Below are 18,124 nucleotides of genomic sequence, written 5' to 3' on the forward strand. Positions count from 1 at the left end.
ATTAACCATCGAATGTGCAACACATTGCGCCAGCGGTGGCTCCAATTTATGGGTCTCCGCTACGCCCCAGCTATTAAAACTGCCCTTTGGAGTTACTCTGCGGGAAATTTACTAAATGTGGAAATTCATATTTTAATTATTTCTGTTCTAGGATTGTGAGTAAATTAGCCGTGACCGATTATTTACCGAAAAGGTACCGAAAATACAGTGTGACAGAAAAATTTACCAATTTGACCAGTAAATTTATGAGTCTATGGTTGTCATTAATTTCATTAAAGTCATTTTTGGTTAATATTGTCAAAATAAAATCCTGAAAAGATTAGAGACTTTTTTATTTTTTTACTTATTTTTTATTGACATACCAAAACTTTAGAAATTTTGGTAGTGACAATTGTCAAAATAACAGTCATAAATCTCAGTTATTGACAGTTTTAAAATTAGTGACTGATATTTCATAATTTTTGGAGCATAATTTAGCTAAGCATTCACGTGACCACTGTTAAATTAACTGTCATAAATCTGAGAAACACGACTTGTATCGAATACTGCAATTAAGAGTACAAAAATGACGTAAAGTGTCATTTTGCTAGGGTGCCACGCATTAAAGTGTCAAAATTGACATAATGACAAGGTCATCTCCGAAACGGTGCCAGAGCAAAATGGACGTCAGATTTGTGTTCCCCACGGTCAAATTAATTAAAAAAATCACTTTAATTAAGGAAAATCCAAAATAGTCGCCGTTAGTATAGTAGGCCCAAAAACTCCCTAATTTAGATCTAAATTCCGTGCACTCTTCCAGAAAATTGTCCATAACTCGCTTATTTGAAACACCCTGTATAAAACCACCGTACAATAAAAGAAAGCTAATCAATGGGGCTATCACGTGACGTTGAGCGGGCACGGCTAAGTTGCCCCGTTTAGCCGCTAGAGAGCGTCAAATTTTGACTCTCGTTTTTTGCAGTTTTTGCTCAATATCTCAGGAACGTTTCAGGCTAGAGGTCTGAAGTTTTTACGACAAACGCACTACGATGGTGATGCAACTTTCACCTTCTATACACTTTTTTGGTACCATGCACCGTTTAACCTTGAAAAATTAAAAATTGGAATTGTCAAGAATTTTCAAGGTGAGACCTTCTGATTTTAAAAAAAAAAATTATTTTCAAAATTAACCTCAACTACTTAAATACCTTCAGGTTAAGAGTACAAAAATGACGTAAAGTGTAATTTTTCAAAATGTCATTTTGCTAGGGTGCCACGCATTAAAGTGTCAAAATTGACATAATGACAAGGTCATCTCTGAAACGGTGCCAGTTAGAGCAAAATTGACGTCAAATTTGCGTTCCCCAGGTTCGAATTAGTTAAAAAAATCACTTTGGTTAAGGAAAATCCAAAATAGTCGCCGTTAGTATAGTAGGCCCAAAAACTCCCTAATTTAGATTAAAATTCCGTGCACTCTTCCAGAAAATTGTCCATAACTCGCTTATTTGAAACACCCTGTATAAAACCACCGTACAACAAAAGAAAGCTAATCAATGGGGCTATCACGTGACGTTGAGCGGGCACGGCTAAGTTGCCCCGTTTAGCCGCTAGAGAGCGTCAAATTTTGACTCCCGTTTTTTTGCAGTTTTTGCTCCATATCTCAAGAACGTTTCAAGTTAGAGGTCCGAATATATACCTGAAATACAGCCAAATAAGTTTAAAGTAATTTAACAGTGTTTTAGAGCTCCATGAGTGACAGCTGTCAAAACATTGTTCTTACAGTTTGTGATTGGTCAAAAAAAGCAGTTTTAAGCTAACCCACCATGCTGTGGTGTGCTGTAATCAGTGTTGCCAAATTTAAGCAAAACTCGTAAGGAAATCTAAACACAATTTGTGTTTTTTAAATGAAAGTAGGTAAGTTTGGCAGCAGCGCAAGAAATTTTAAATTTACCTTTTGAGAAACTACAAATTATAGTTAAATGCGGCAACACTGTTAGTAAATCCTTTTTTAATAGTTTTGACTAAATTTAGCAACCTGGTTTTTTTTTCAGGAAAGACCAATTTCTGTCTAAATTTGGCAACACTGGCTGTGATTGAATCTGGATTAGTTAGTCACTTAATCGAATTTCGACCAAATTTCGTTTATAATAAACTAAAAGTTTTACAGCGTTTTCAAGATTCTCTACCAGTTTTCTTGATTTTAGTCGAATTATTTAAAAATTTGGCACCACTGTAGTGTTTTTTATTTACGACTTTAAGAACTTTTCTAAACCTTGGTTTTTTTAACTTTTTGGTCATAAAAGCAGCTTTTATTTTACTGATTTTTTTGACTATTCAGATGTGATCATGTGATTTACGCAAGTGCTGCAGAATTATCTAATTCATCTTCCGTTCTACAGCAACGATTTTTGAATCAGAACTGAAAAATTAATATCAACTAGAAATTTGGTTTACTTAACTTGTTTCATCAGACAAATATTTGAACTGACAAAAACGTTTTTGTTTACCGAGTTTGCAAGAGCTGTTGTGCTCCCCTTTGATTTTTATCGTCACCCCTAAATGCTTTTTGAGCCCCAAAACCTGACAAAGGCTGGGCATTTCCGAACTGTATTTTTATCTAATCTAACCTCGAATATTGGAGAGAAAGCCCGAATATCGAAAATGATAGGATCAAAGGATCCAGTTGCAATAACATTCAAATTGCGTTTCATTAATAGTAACTGCTAACCGATAATGAGGTTATGTCTGCATGGGGGAGCCGTTTCCACCACTTGCACGATCCAGGTTTAATTGCACTACACTCGCGTTCAAAACATGCCAAAAGCGAATTTATCACTAGGTAGTGCAGCTTTATCTCGGGTGTTTACATGCAAGTTTACGTGCCAAAATGTACGGTATAATATTACACTTGTGTGACAAACCAGGGTTAAATGGCAGTTTTCTGGCAAATTATATGCAAGGGGCAGGTGAGAACTTGTACAAGATTAAAGGATGACCCGCCGCGATTTATTTAAACTGACAAAAAGCAACCAGCAAAGCCCCAAACAAGAGCTATAGAGACTTCATTAAATATAAAGCGGGATAGTGGGCGCCTTATTTATGAACCCCATCCGTCACTCTAACCTCCGCCAATTAAGAACTATTCCAGCCGGGGGCTAACTAAACGGCGAGATATTCCCTGGAGAGAAAGAACGGCTGAGTGGTTCACAGCACCTTTTGTTATATGTAGGATGTCTGCCAGTTTTTTTCTAAAAAGTAAATTAATATAGCAACCTTAGTTTTTGCCAAATTAGCTTATTACAAAGGAAAATCCACGGGTCTTGTGAACAATAACTAACCATGAATTTACTACGACGAGATGCTTTGTCCGCTGTTGCCATCTAAGTGATCAGTCACTTGGTTAGCATAGGTTCACCTAAGCATTTTTTTTTAATAATATTTAAAAAATAACCATTACAGCATAACCATGTTTTTGATTACTCTATGTGATCGGCCACTAGGTTAGCATAGGTTCACATATTCTCATATTCATTCTTTTTTCAAAACACTTCTACAATTTTTAAGAATGATGTAATATTTGATTTCAGACTACGCGTGCGATTTGGCAACAGCGCAGACGAACTTTCCAAATCAGCTGATCAAATTCCACAAAATGCTTGTAAAATCATGGATTTTTTGAACGATTTTGTGACAAAAATTGTGGATCGTTCGCATTTTTTCTTTTTTATCTGTACTATATAGGACGTAACCTAACCCAAAAAAAAAAAATTGACTCAAAATTCGTGGTTAGCTATTCTTCACAAGACCCAAATCCACTCCATTATCCTTTTGACCACCCGGGGCCTAATTCTTGAAAGCAGGGAACGGAATTTTCCAGAGGTTGATAGAATGTGACAGAAGAAGCTGACAATGACGGGTTCTTGTCACATTCTACAGGGGTTTCTCTTAATAATTCCCTCGTTTCAAGAAAACGCACCCAGATCTGTTTCTCAACATATTTTCAAATCCCCTTCCTTTAAGAGCTAAAGCACTTTCTACATTCTTTGATTGATTGATTCTCGAAACTTTTAACTTTGTTATTGTAAATTAGGAAGTTTCCTCGTATAACATTAAACTTACTTCGAGTCGAATTTATTTTCAACTTCCGCCTTTCGGAAAATCACTAGCAGAGCATGTACAGACATTTCATTTGCTGTTTAAAAGCCCCAACAATGTGTTTTACTTTTTTAAACATTGCTAGAACATGTTTTAAATGCTGAGAAAAGTTAGGAATTCTATCTACCACCGTGTAGAGGATAAACTGATAGTACACAAGTACTTCTGGTTATACTGGAAGTAGATACCAATACTCGCTTATTTTAAATAAAACACTTTATAGGTTTTTTTTTAATTCTACGACCATTTCTAAACAAGTGTCATGTTTAATGACAACTACTGATAAATATTCATCTCATTTTATGACAACTATTGGTATACAGGTGTGGTAAATCCAAAACCGACCATAGGAAAACCGTGTAACTGACAGAGAAACGTAGATAATTGCATGCGTGGGACAAAGACAGTAAACGCTGTTGCCAAAATCCAATACCGTTATTGGATCACAAAATTAATTTTGTCGACGGTATTGGATTTTGGCAACAGCGTACTGAAAATATGGCCTACTTGGTATTTTTTTCGTTTACTGTCTTTGTCCCACACATGCAATTATCTACGTTTCTCTGTCAGTTACACGGTTTTCCTATGGTCGGTTTTGGATTTACCACACCTGTATATCATTTGGTAACATTTTTTATTTTGACAACAAAATTTTCAAATATGTTCACGCAATAGATTTTATTAAGTTAAGAGCAGTTTTCTTTCGGTTTTAGATTTCGGATCGAAACGCGAGTTAAGTAATCTTCCACGCGATAAGTCTTTTAAAAAACTTTATTACAGAAAAGATTACAACAATAGGTGACTCACAATATGACTGCTTTAAATGAAGATCAATTGCAAAGTGATTTACAGACTGACTACGGGCCCTAGCTTGAATCTAGAAAGCGTGATTTTTATATAAACAATAAAATAAGATTCTGCAAAGTCTAATCTAATAGTCAGCATTATCGGAATTATAGGCTACATAACTCCTCCCTCCGTAAGTTCGGAAAACAAGGGTTCCTTGTTTTTTCGATCATCTAGGGGCAGATCAATGTCATTAGATGAAGGGGTTCGTCTAGACTTTCTTCTTTGGCGAAGAGTCCTCCACAGGTAGATAAGGGCTGCCAAGATCAGTATGCCTAAAATGAGTGCAAAAAGAGTCCAATATGTGGGTGAAAACTGAGTTGGTTCATTCAAGAAATGAAATTTAACTGAGTCCAGGATCTTCCGGGCTTTATTGAGTTCTTCAATGTTTACCTCGTCGAGTTGGAGTTTAGGGATGGCAGTACTTTGTTCGGTGTACGAAAAGTCAGGCAGGTCCACTATGAATCGAAGATCTGAACTGGTTTCTTTTTCATATACACGGTGTCCAATTTTAATCGCACATTCGGGAATAGTGATTATACTGGGATTTCGTAAACTGTACAATCCTTTTTTACAAGTACTTTTGATGATAGTTTCATTTACTGGAATCACCAGGATTTCCTTTCCATTCAAGCGGTGTACGGTTGTTTTTTTAAAATAAATGTCTACTAAAGGGCACTCATTCACTGTAGTGGTGATCAGCTTAAATACACAGCTAGCTTCTCTTGATAAAGCTTCTTGTTGGCAAATGAACACATTTTCCAGTTGCGGGCATTCTTCTTGTGCTGTCCAATATTCTTCTTTCGTAAGTAGGATATAAGGATCGGCAACGGAAATTGTTTGGTTATGGACCGGGATAGGAAAGATTTTATACAATGTAAATTGATTTGGTCCAGTAATTGGTGTGTGTATAGAAAATAATATTATATTTTCTTTGATCATTACTTGCACTGATAAGTACTTATAGTAGTTAATTAATTCGTTAAATTTTGGAAGATTATCTGACTTATAGAGACTGTGGAGATCACTAATCAATTTCCTCAACTGAGATGGATTTAATATTGAGTTATGCATAGTGTTTACATGAGCAAACGAAATTGCGGCTTCAATATTACTGACAAGTTGATTTACGGTATTTAGTTGAAATATAATATTATCCAAAATTAGTGACATATACAATGCGTTACCTATATTGTATTCCATGTCTCTTAATTGATTGATTTTATCTAGTAATAGGTCTTGGTTTTTAGTCAGCTTTTTCAATTGTACATTATAAGTTTCTACTACTGATGTTAAGACAGTATGTTCACTTTTTAAGTCATCTTGTGCTTTTTGTTCGTTTTGTAAGATTGTATTAAAATAGTTATTAAATCTATCTTCGTCATCAGAATCTAGAGTACCAAATAACCATTTGTTAACTTTACCGACAATATTAATTAGTCCGCGTTTAACTTTAGTAGGTTTATGGAATATCTCGACATTACTAAGAATGCGTTGCAAATAGTCAGCTGTTTGTTTGAACTTATGAGAGGTCAAAAGCGTAAAGCTCTCATTTTTGCTGGAGTTGTTATTTATGTAATTGGATTTATCTAAAAGGTACTGAACTTTATACAAGCATGTTTCGATGTCACTGATGTTAATGTGATAAAAAGACGTATGTTTAGATTGTGCAACGTAAGCTTTTCCAACAGAGATGGGAAGGATAGGGTTACTTAGTTCTTTGATTTCTAAGGTTGTAACCATGGGAATTATTAGTATTAGATGGAGTTGCATCATCTGAAACAATTAAATGACGTTGTGGTTTTAAAACGTTTTTATGAAACTGCTTATTTTGCGAGACAATTACATTTTCATGGTCAATGATAGGGGAGTGAACTTTCTTATATTTATTGGCTTCTTTAGCTTTTGATTTTTGAGCGAATGTCTTAGTAAACACGGGCTTTGTGGGGTCAATTTGTATTTCGGATTGCCTGTTGACATTGGCTTTTTCTAAATTCGATTTTTGTTGAAAAGTCAGTTTATTGTATATTTCCTTATTTATTATTTTAATATTTTCAGAATGATCTTGTATATACTGAGAAAGTCTTTCTTCTTCTGACAATTCTAAAGGGTTTTTGTAATCGAGTTTACCTCTCACTATTTGAAAAGGAGTGTATTTCAAAGCGCTATGAGTAGAGTTGTTGTAAGACAAAATTGCATAGGCCATTAAATTAGAAATGTTTTCTTTTGGTTTTTGATTTTTTAAAGTAAGAATGATTTCATTTATTGTAGAGTGAAAGCGTTCAATGGGACTGTTAGAATTTGGATTGTGAGGAGTACAATAATGGATTTCGATGCTATGCACAGAACAAAGATTTTGAATTACTTCATTCTTGAAAGTAGTACCGTTATCGGTGGTAATTTTGCGAGGTAATCCAAAATGATTAAAATAAGTGATTAATTTATTAGCTACCTCTGTGCTGTTTGGCGTTAGCAAAGGATATGCTTGTCCTAGTTTTGAAAAACTATCTACAATGGTTAAGAATGAAACATTGTGTGTTTTGTAGATATCCATATAAATATGATCAAAAGGTTCATAACCTATAGGTGTTGGTTTGAAAATCAATTTATTCGGGTGTCTTTCATATTTGGACTTTTGACAAATTTCACATAAATTTACGTACATCTTGACGTCACTTTCTAAATTTGGCCAATAGAATCGTTTTTTAAGTGCTACAATATTTTCCTGAATACCACGATGTGAGGTTTTAGTTTCGTGATAGTATTTTAGTTTTTGTCGTTGTTCTTCAATATTTTCGACGTCTTCCAACACAGTATTGGAAATGAAAAGACTAAATGCATTATTTTTAAAGTATTTTTGGAAAATACTTAAGACAATTGGTTCAAGGCTTTTATCTTTAAAATTTAAGCAATATGTGCATTTAGGAGTAAAATGTTCTTTAATGATTTTACAAATTTCATCTTCAGAAGGATCGTTGTTTAAAAATACATATAAGCGATGTTTATCAAAAATGTGTTGCTTTTGAATTTTAATTTTGTTGTTGTTCGAGTATCTAAACATGACTTGGTTTTTATATATATTTAAAGGTTTTTGTACATAGGGTGCGCCAATTATGGGATTTTCAGCACTTGTATGTCTTGTTTCTAGATCGTCTGTATTATCAATTTTAGTTTGATTTTCTTGAATTGGTGGACGAATTGTTATGTCTGAAATTATATTAATCTTGTTCTTTGGAGAAGAACTAGGCGGTGTAATTTCTTTAGTCCATGAATCAAGTATTTGTTCAATGTCTTCGTTGGAAATTTCAGGAATTTCATTTGGGTCAAAATTGGGAAAAATTGATAATTGATCGTCCTCTATAGGGTAAATTTGAATTCGAGAAAGCGTATCGGCATTAGTGTTCTGCTTTCCTTTCTTGTATATGATTTCGTAGTCGTATTCTTCCAATTTTAAGCGCCATCGTACTAGTTTAGAATTGGGTTCTTTAATGGAGAATAGCCATTGTAATGGTTTATGATCCGTGATAATTTTAAACTTAGTACCGAAAAGATAAGGCCTAAAATATTTGGTTGCCCAGACGATTGCTAAAAGCTCTTTTTCAATCGTACTATAGTTTGTTTCTGCAGGGTTCAAAGTTCGAGATGCATATGCGATAGGTAGATCTTTACCTACAGGACCTTGTGACAAAATGGCTCCGATTGCATGATTAGATGCATCTGTAGTAAGATTAAAAGGTTGTGAAAAATCAGGGTGTTGCAAAATTGGGTCATTCATTAACATTTGTTTACAAGTTTCAAAGCAATTGACAAATTCGTGGGTGTGTTCAACCTTTTGATTTTTCTTTAGACAATTTGTAAGAGGTTTTGTTAAATGTGCAAAATTTCGAATAAATTTTCGGTAGTAACCAATTAGTCCGAGAAAAGATTTTATTTCCTTTGGAGTTTTAGGAATTGGAAACTTTTTTATGGCTTCGACTTTTTTTGGATTTGGCTTAATTCCTTCAGGGGTGATAACATGACCAAGAAATTCAACAGTTTTACACAAAAATTCAGATTTATCGAGCTGGATTTTAAGATTATGCTCGCGAAGTCTACGAAAAACGGCCTTGAGATTACTGATATGTTCTTGAAGAGATGTAGAAAAGATGATGATATCGTCCATGTAAACGAGACAAATTCTTCCTTGGAGATCTTTCAACACATTATCCATTACTCTTTGAAAAGTAGCGGGGGCGTTTTTAAGACCGAATGGCATACGGATATATTCGTAGTGTCCATTTTCGACAGTGAAAGCTGTTTTAGAAATAGAGTTGGAATGCATTTCTATTTGGTGAAAGCCTGAAGCTAGATCCAATGTAGTAAAATATTGACTTCTGCCAAGTTTATCGAGGATATCTGCAATGTTTGGAATTGGATATCTATCGTCAATCGTTTTCTCATTGATTTTGCGATAATCGATAACTACACGCCATTTTTGTTTGCCTGAAGCGTCAATTTTTTTTGGGACAATCCAAACTGGGGATGACCATGGGCTAGATGAAGGGCGAATTATGCCATCATTAAGCATTTGAGAGATTTGATTTTGAATTTCTTGTTTATGAACATAAGGATAACGATAAGATTTAGTGTACACGGGTATTTCATCTGTGGTCTTAATTTCATGCTTTACTTCGTTAGTAAAGGTTAATTGTGAATTTGGTTTATGCAGAACGTCTGAAAATTGTTTGATGACATTTTTTAATTCTTTTCTTTCTTCTTGATTGAGATGTTGAGAACGGATTAAAGAAAAGTCGCAATCTGAAGTTTCAAAGTCGCAATCCGAAGTTTCAAAGTTAAAGATTTCTGAATGTACTTGTTCAATATTAAAAATTTCAAAATTTTGAGAATTAAAGATTTGAGCTTTTTCTTCGATTGAGAAAGGGTCAAATTCTATAATTATACTTTCCTTAGACAAATTACGAATTTCCAATGGAACTGTACTGTTTTTCACTAATAAAAGCGAAGGTGGAATTTCAACTGTTCCGTTATGTATATGAGGCAAAAAGAGTTCTGTTCCTTCAGGAAGATTAGTGTAAATATTCTTTACAATAATTGATGTAGGTGGAATTTCAATTTTTTGGAGATCAAAATCTTCACGATAGTATAAAGGAATTTCTGTGAAATTGTTACACAACTTTTGTTCTGATAATTTTACATCTAAACCTAATTTTCTCAAGTCTCTAAGTCCTATTATACCGTCAAAATAATCATGGAAATTATATAGTATAAACTCTAATTCGTTGTTAATACCAAACTCTTGTAAGAGGGGAATTTTTGATTTGAATTGAGTTTTTGAGTTGCCTGTGCAAGTTACGAGGGTATGTTTAGAAGTATAAATTGAATTTGGAAAGTGTTGTTCGGCTAGAATTGGTCGAATTAAAGATGTATGACTTCCAGTATCAATTAACAATTTAGCTGGGGGGTTTGTTATAGTGATATAAGGAAGTGAATTTACTTGGAAACTATTTAGATTTAGGGCGGATTGATTTCCTTGCTGGGTTCTTGAAAATTTTCGGTTTCGTTTAGAGGTGCGTTTTCTTCCTCAAAATATTGGGGTTCATAGTATTGTTGAGGTTCACTGCAATATTCTGGAGATTCATACTGAGTGTAGTCATTATCAGGGTTTTCTGATTGGTCCTGTGCGTATACTGGGGTACCATCGGCTAAGTAGGTTAATTCAGTAAAAGTATATTTGGGTCTTTGGAAATTGTTAAAGTTTCTCGATTGGGGCACAAATGATCGTTGCATGGTGTTTCTTGTCGAAGTTGACATAGGTATTGGTGGTCCGGTGGGTCTGTTCGAGTTTTCTTTCGAAAATACATTTTTAGGTTTTCCAAATACTTGACTGTTTGTGGGGAAATGTTGTTTTACTGGTCTACTTTGAATGTTAATAGGCTGGCTGGGAAAAGGCTGTTTGAAATTTGCTTGCGCATTGAAGTTTTGTGAAGAATGGGGTTGTACTTGAACAAATGAGGGCTGAAATGATGGAAAACGGTTTTCAAACGCTGGGAAACTGTTTTCGGCAAAGTGGGGTGTTCTGTTTACAGGTTTATGTTGAAAATGAGGCTTATTCCCAAATTGTGGTTGTTGTTTAGGCTGAGAGTGATAAGATCTTGCGTTGATTTGCTGTTCAACTAACGAATAATTTACAACAAATGTGCTAGCGTCTTCTAAAGTTTTAGGGTTGTGAAACATTAGAATAGTCCTTAGTTCACTAGGAGAATTACTAATTAAAACAGTGACTGATGTTAATTCTGTTTGTTCAATTAATGCTTGCTTGGTAGCATTAGTTAATGTTAAATCAGCAATTATTTTTAGTGAAATTCTGGTTTTAAGCACTTTTAAGCGTTCAATGAAGTCTAACACACTTTCATTTCGATTTTTAGTCATGAAGTTTAATTGTTGAGATAAGACTGATCGATTTACGCGATCGCCAAATTTTTGTCTTAAAGCTGCTTTAATGAGCGGCCAACTAGTTAAATCTGGTCTACATAATAAGAAATCGCCTGCTTCGTCACAAATTTTAGAGCAAATTGAAGCAAAAACAAATTCTTTTAATGAATCATCTTGAGTAGAAATAAAGTATCTTTGATAGAAACTATCTACGCTGGCTATAAAAAATTCTAAATGCTCGCTTTTTCCACTAAATGTTTTTAGTGTGCGCGCAATTTCTTTTGCTGCTGTAAGAGTAGCCATATCTAAATCTATGTTTATGAGAGTAGTATCAAGATTATCTTCCAAATTAATATTTGAAATGTCTAAGATTAGATTATCGATCTGACTTACTGACATTCAAAGTTAAATTTGATGATAAAAAATATAGAAAAATGGTATTTCGCATTAACACACATCAATTTTACAATAAAAGGGTAAAAGAAGGAATCTCACTTACGGTACTTTCTTAGATCCGCAACTGTGGGTTCTCTTCTGTAGGTTCAAAGGTCGATCTCAGCAAACAGTAGAAACTGACGATTTTTTGGGCCTGGCTTCAGGAAAGGCTGCTTCCAAATCACAGGTTAAACCGAAAAATCTTCTGAGATCCTACCGACGACTGCGCCAGTTAAGTAATCTTCCACGCGATAAGTCTTTTAAAAAACTTTATTACAGAAAAGATTACAACAATAGGTGACTCACAATATGACTGCTTTAAATGAAGATCAATTGCAAAGTGATTTACAGACTGACTACGGGCCCTAGCTTGAATCTAGAAAGCGTGATTTTTATATAAACAATAAAATAAGATTCTGCAAAGTCTAATCTAATAGTCAGCATTATCGGAATTATAGGCTACATAACTCGCGTTAGTTATGATCCAATAGTCACGTGACTTCCATATGTTTTTATAATCAAGGTGTCATGTGATTTTTAAATCATAACGCGTTTGGCTCCGAAATCGTTGGTCAAAAAAAAGCGCCTAAAGTTTTGCATTATCTAATTCAGATTAGATTAATTTAAGGCAATTCTGGCAACTTTCTCTTGTATTCTAATAGAATAGACTGTTTTCAACCTAACCACCATTTAAAATTCCTTTTTATGGTCACGTGACTGTTTTTTGACTAGTGCCACTTTGCTTTTACAATGCTGCCAGCTCAAAATTTAAATTTTTGGTTACAAAATGTGTATTTTTAGCTTTTAAGACTGTCTAAATTAAATTTAGCGAATTTTCACAGTTGAAATTATATTTTTATGGTCACATGACTGTTTTTAACTGTAGTGTCACTTTGCCTGTACAGGGTTGACAGCTCAAAAAATACCATTTTTTTGGTCAAGTGACTTGTAGTTGTTTTTTCAATTTTTACCTTCATAACTGTTTAAATTGCATTTTGCACATTTTTATAATTTAGACTACCTTTTTATTATGATTGGCCAGTACAGCGTTGCCAGGTCAAAATTGCAATCCCACAGTCACGTGACACAATTTGAAAGCGTTTGAACGAGTTCAAATTGCTTTAAAGCCCCAAAATGTGAGAAAGGAAGAAAAGTGGCGCAGTCTGTTAGATTTGTTTGTGTTGATTTTGGTTGCGCAACTAAATTTTTTACGTTTTCTGGGATAAAAGACAAAAAAACATTGAAACTGTCATCAAATATTCAATTTTGAGGTTAGAGCCTTGAATTTTGGGCCTCCAAGCAGACTAAGTTAAATTTTCGACAGCTGTCATCAAACGTCAAAAACTATAAAAACCAGAGCACATGTCACTGTCTAGAACAGTTGTCTTGCAATTCCAAGGACAAAATGTGTTTTAGAGCTTCCCGACAAGTAGTTTGATAGCTGTCACGTGACTGTCCTACTCAATCGTATTAACAAGTGTCACTAACGTCAGTACTCTTAAATATTGTGCAGAAGCACAGTAAACCAAAGAAGACGTGTTTTTGAGCTGCCGGACCGTTATTTTGGTAGTTGTCACGTGAATGATTCCATAAATAGTCATAAGATGACACGTGACAACTGTTACTAACGTCAAAACATTTAAACTTTGCGGTGAGTTTGTCAAAATTGCATTTTATAGCCCCAAAAATGTAAAGTAGGGACGAAAAGAGGCACGGTAGGTTGAATTTTTTCTGTGATTGCGTGGATTTACACCGTTGGCTTCGTTTACTTCATATTTGCTAGATGCAATGTCATTGACAGTCCAAAATCTAAAAATGTAATTTTTCAAAACTATGATATCTCGAAAATCGTTGCAGATAGGCAAGAAAATATTTGAAATAGGCAAGTTGGTACTACTTCCGGTAAAACCGGATGTGTAATAACATTTCAGTTTTAGGCATCTTGACTTTACTATCATGGGACACCCTGTACAACAGGGTGCTTGTAGTTTTTATTTCTTTTGTTAAAAAATATCAACATTGATTAGAATTTTAAACACTTGTATATCATAACCATATCTATTATGAATAATGTATGTTCCAAATTGACAAAGCAATTAAAAGGTTATGATAAGGTTTGTTTTTGGAATATTCTAAATTAAACTTTCCGCTCGAAGTATTCCAATTGTTTATTTACAAGCCCACTCGACTGTAAAAAATTCGGACTAATTTAACAGGCTGAATCATTTGTTCGAACGAAAGCAAATTTGCCCATTGGTCCAAATTGATGCAACGTATCAACTAAATGAAAAAATTCATTTATTTTTTGCTTAAAAGGTTCGAATTAGAAAATGGATGTTTACACTGAAACCTTTCAGATTTCCCCCTACAGTAAGTTTGTTACTTCGGCAAAGTCGTAAGTTTACTTTTCTTCGGTGAGAATTGTTTGTAATAGCAACCATACAAAGCTACACTAAGTAATTACCGACCTTAATGTACTCCTGGAAGCTCGTAAACTTTTCGAGATCCGACTTCTTTATCCTCCCCCCCGAAAACGATTCCAAGTTGGGAATTATGAAAGTTTGGCCGAAAGCAGGCAGTATGAAGGTGTTGGCACGGCCCCCGGCGGCACTTTCAAAATTTATTTTGCAAATTTGCCTACGTTGACATGATTAGATTCTCATCTGATATATGAACTTCCCAACTTCCTTCACTCCGGAAAGTTTTCGATGGAAAACTAGGGACATTAATTTTTTACATCCATAAAAAAATTTAATAACGGTTCTACAGTCGAAACGGCATAATAACCTTAAAACGTTTCCGCTAAGTGGGAATAATTTGTTAGAACGTCAAGGACTGGGAAAAAAAAATGTTTTATTAAAAATTCCCAGTTGGAAATTTAGATTGATATTAAGACGGGTTGGCAATTACGCCTTGTTAACAAAGTTACATTAGCCGGCGTCACTTTCTTAATAACACCATTAAAAAAAGGGGTCTGACAAAGGGGTAATTAATTTTCTTTTCGGTTTTTAAACCGTTAAAAAAGACAATGAATATTGTGTTTTACATTAACTATTTGATAGCTGCATTACACACACATTTTCAGTATAACCCACCCAAAACGAGCATAGAGACGCAGTCATAATTTAATTGGACTCGACACACACGCTTCTACGAATTTAATACCGGGAAAGCGCGGAAATGAAAATTTATCGTTCGTCTTTTAAAATAAAAAAAAATGTATGGAAAAACCCGGGTGCCGTTGAAATAACGTTTACCCCGCACTAAACTAATGACCGAGGGGTTTCAATTTAATCTTATGATGAATAGATGAAAAAAAGCGTCGAGCTTTGAATCAGGGTTTCTAAAGCTTGTAGAATTCTTTTACCCGTTGTTCTTTTTTTGTATGTTTACATGGAAAATGGAATAATTATTTTAATAAGTGCAGAAACATTGTAGGTAAAATATGAATTATTTAAAAATTGATTGCAGAAGTTAAATTTCCAGTGTAGTTAGAACTAGTTTACAGGCAGAATAAGCCAAAATTTTGTCATAAATTCAGGTTTTGGTGACATTTTTCCTTCCTAGATTATGGTTTGGTTTAGTTGTAAAATTTGGTGCCATTTTTCAGTAATTAAAAAGACGAAGAAAAAGTGACGCCAAAATACACAACCCAACGTAAAAAGAAAAAAAAGTGGCAAGAAAAAATTAACAAACTAAAAAGAAAAAAATTAGGCACTCCAGCAAATCAGCTGTTTATATCATATGTCATTTTTGAAAGGGCAAACATAGGAAATGCTATCACTAGTTTCATTTTAGAGATCGCTGCTATATGACGTTTTTCCTTTATTTTGTGGATAATTAGTAGTGGATTGTGAATTTTATTAGGCACTCCAATGATATGTTAAATACAGCTAATTGAAACTTTTGGAAAGGCAAACACGGCCATTAAAACACACTTTCTTATGAATTTGGCAGGCATTTTTTGAAATATCAACTGAAAGTATTTCGAAAATCGCTAAAACTCTATGTATTTATAAGAAAGTGTGCTTTAATGGCCGTGTTTGCCCTTCCAAAAGTTTCAATCAGCTGTTTTTGACATTTCATTGGAATGCCTAATACCTCAAAACACTGGATGGGTTATTTTTTTTTTTGTTTGCTTAAAAAAATCATTTTCTTCTACTTGCAACACTGTAAAGACCAGCTGAGACCAGTCAAAATCAGTCACGTGATCATAAACAATAGTTTGAGTTGTAAAAATTCGCTAAATTTGAACAGTTGCAAAAGCTAATTGTGAAAAACACGTCACGTTAAGGAAATTTATACAAAAATAGATAGATTATACACAGACAGTTACTTCGTTTTGAATGTGACAAACAAAAAAGCAAACGTCACATTCAAAACCAGCGGACACCTGTCAAAATCAATCACGTGTTCATAAAAAATAGTTTTGTAAGAGTTTAGCTGAAACAAATTTAAACACTTGTGATGAAATTTTAAGAAATACCTCACGTAGCTGTGATTTTGCAATTTTTGAGCTTGCAACAATGTGAAGGTCAAGTGACACCTGTCAAAAACACGTCACGTGCTCTTCAAAATTTAGTTTAAACTTTGAATTTTACTACTATTTACTACTTCAAATTTAGACAGTTGTAAAAACTGCAATTGTAACAGACACGTCACGTATGAGTTTGATAATGTAATTTGTCTGCTTGCAACACTGTATAGAGCAGCTGACACCTGTCAAAATCAGTCACGTGATCGTAAGTAATAGTAGGAGATGTAAAAATTTGCTAAATCAAATTTAAACACTTGCAAAAAATGAAATTTTATGAAATACGTCACGTAGCGGTGATTTTGCAATTTTTGAGCTTGCACCAATGTGAAGGTTAGGTGACACCTGTCAAAAACACGTCACGTGCCCTTCGACATTTAGTTTAAACTTTGAAAATGTACTACTTCAAATTTAGACAGTTGTAAAAACTACAGTTGTAACAGACACGTCACGTGAGTTTGACAATGTAATTTATCTGCTTGCAACAGTGTATAGAGCAGCGGACACCTGTCAAAATCTGTCACGTGATCATAAAAAATAGTTGGGGATGTAAAATTCGCTAAATCAAATTTCAATAGTTGCAAAACCTGGAATAGTCAGATGACATGTCAAAAACAGTCACATGACCTTTAAAATGTAGTTTGTCCTTCGAAAATTTACTAAACATAATTTAGGCAGTTGTGACAACTGAAGTGCTAAGAAATACGTCACGTGACATTAAGAAGGCAATTTTAAAGCTTGCAACACTGTAAAAGCAAAAAAAAAACCTAGAAAATCGTAGTTAACAAAAATGTTGTGCATGGTAATAATCGTTTAATGTAAAGAGTAGCTTTGTGATCAGTTCATGTGACAAAATATATATCCTGTTTGTCAAGCAAGCCGAGAGAGTTGACAGTGACAGGTGTCACAGGTGACGTTAAATGGTGCGATCACGTGATATTTTCAAACTGTCAAAAACACGTAAATGCCATTTTTCAATGATAACATTCCCGCACTATTTTTGTTCACGAAATATAGACTTTTCCGCACTAGTGCGTAAAGAAATTATTTTCTCGCGCTAGGGTGGGAAAATTAAATTATGTCAATTTATGTATCATATTCTAAATTATTATTTCATATAATTGTTCATTTTTTATTAATATTAGTACCAAATAGATTAAAGGTAATTCATTACATCAATAACCCATTTATGGTAATCAAGTTATTTTGTAATATGTATAAAGGAACAATATTGTTAAATTCACTATTGTTATTTTTTTTTTAAATATCAACTTTTCAAGTATTTTCAATTATTATTTTTTTCCATTTATTGGAAACGCTCGACTGATGCCCGCACTTGTTAGAAAAAATTACTAAAAACAGCATTCTTATAAAGGAAAAATTATCGGACACTCTGTAAAATGCAGAGTATCAATTTGCAAGTCCAAACTAGTTATTTCATCGACCTGAAATTCCGCTAAAGGTGCGAAATCGGACGGACAAACGGGCGTTTTCGCCTCAAAAATGGCTCTTCTTATCTCATATCCGTGTAATAGAGGTAATAAAATAGACCCTGAACGGGTCCTAAAATCCCGGTTAAATTCACTTGCGTTCCACTTATCCGAATTAGAATCCGACGAATTTTCCACACCGTTATGGCCGATTATCGGATCCTTAATGTTAAAAAATGTCGCATTCAAGACAATTTAAAATGCTAGATTATTTTTTGCCAAGTTGAACAAGACTCCAATCTAAAGTTTGAAA

General features: G+C 34.1%; 1 protein-coding gene across 1 annotated transcript in view; it reads right to left on the reverse strand.

Annotated features, from left to right (window-relative positions):
* Nucleotides 1–18,124, reverse strand: part of vex (somatomedin B and thrombospondin type 1 domain containing protein vexed) — an 87,060-nt gene that overhangs the window by 47,181 nt on the left and 21,755 nt on the right. The window lies entirely within an intron of this gene.

The sequence above is a fragment of the Ips typographus genome, linkage group LG3 (assembly GCF_016097725.1).
Source record: "Ips typographus isolate SLU linkage group LG3, UJ_Ityp_2.0, whole genome shotgun sequence".
In the NCBI taxonomy this organism is placed as follows: Eukaryota; Metazoa; Arthropoda; class Insecta; order Coleoptera; family Curculionidae; genus Ips; species Ips typographus.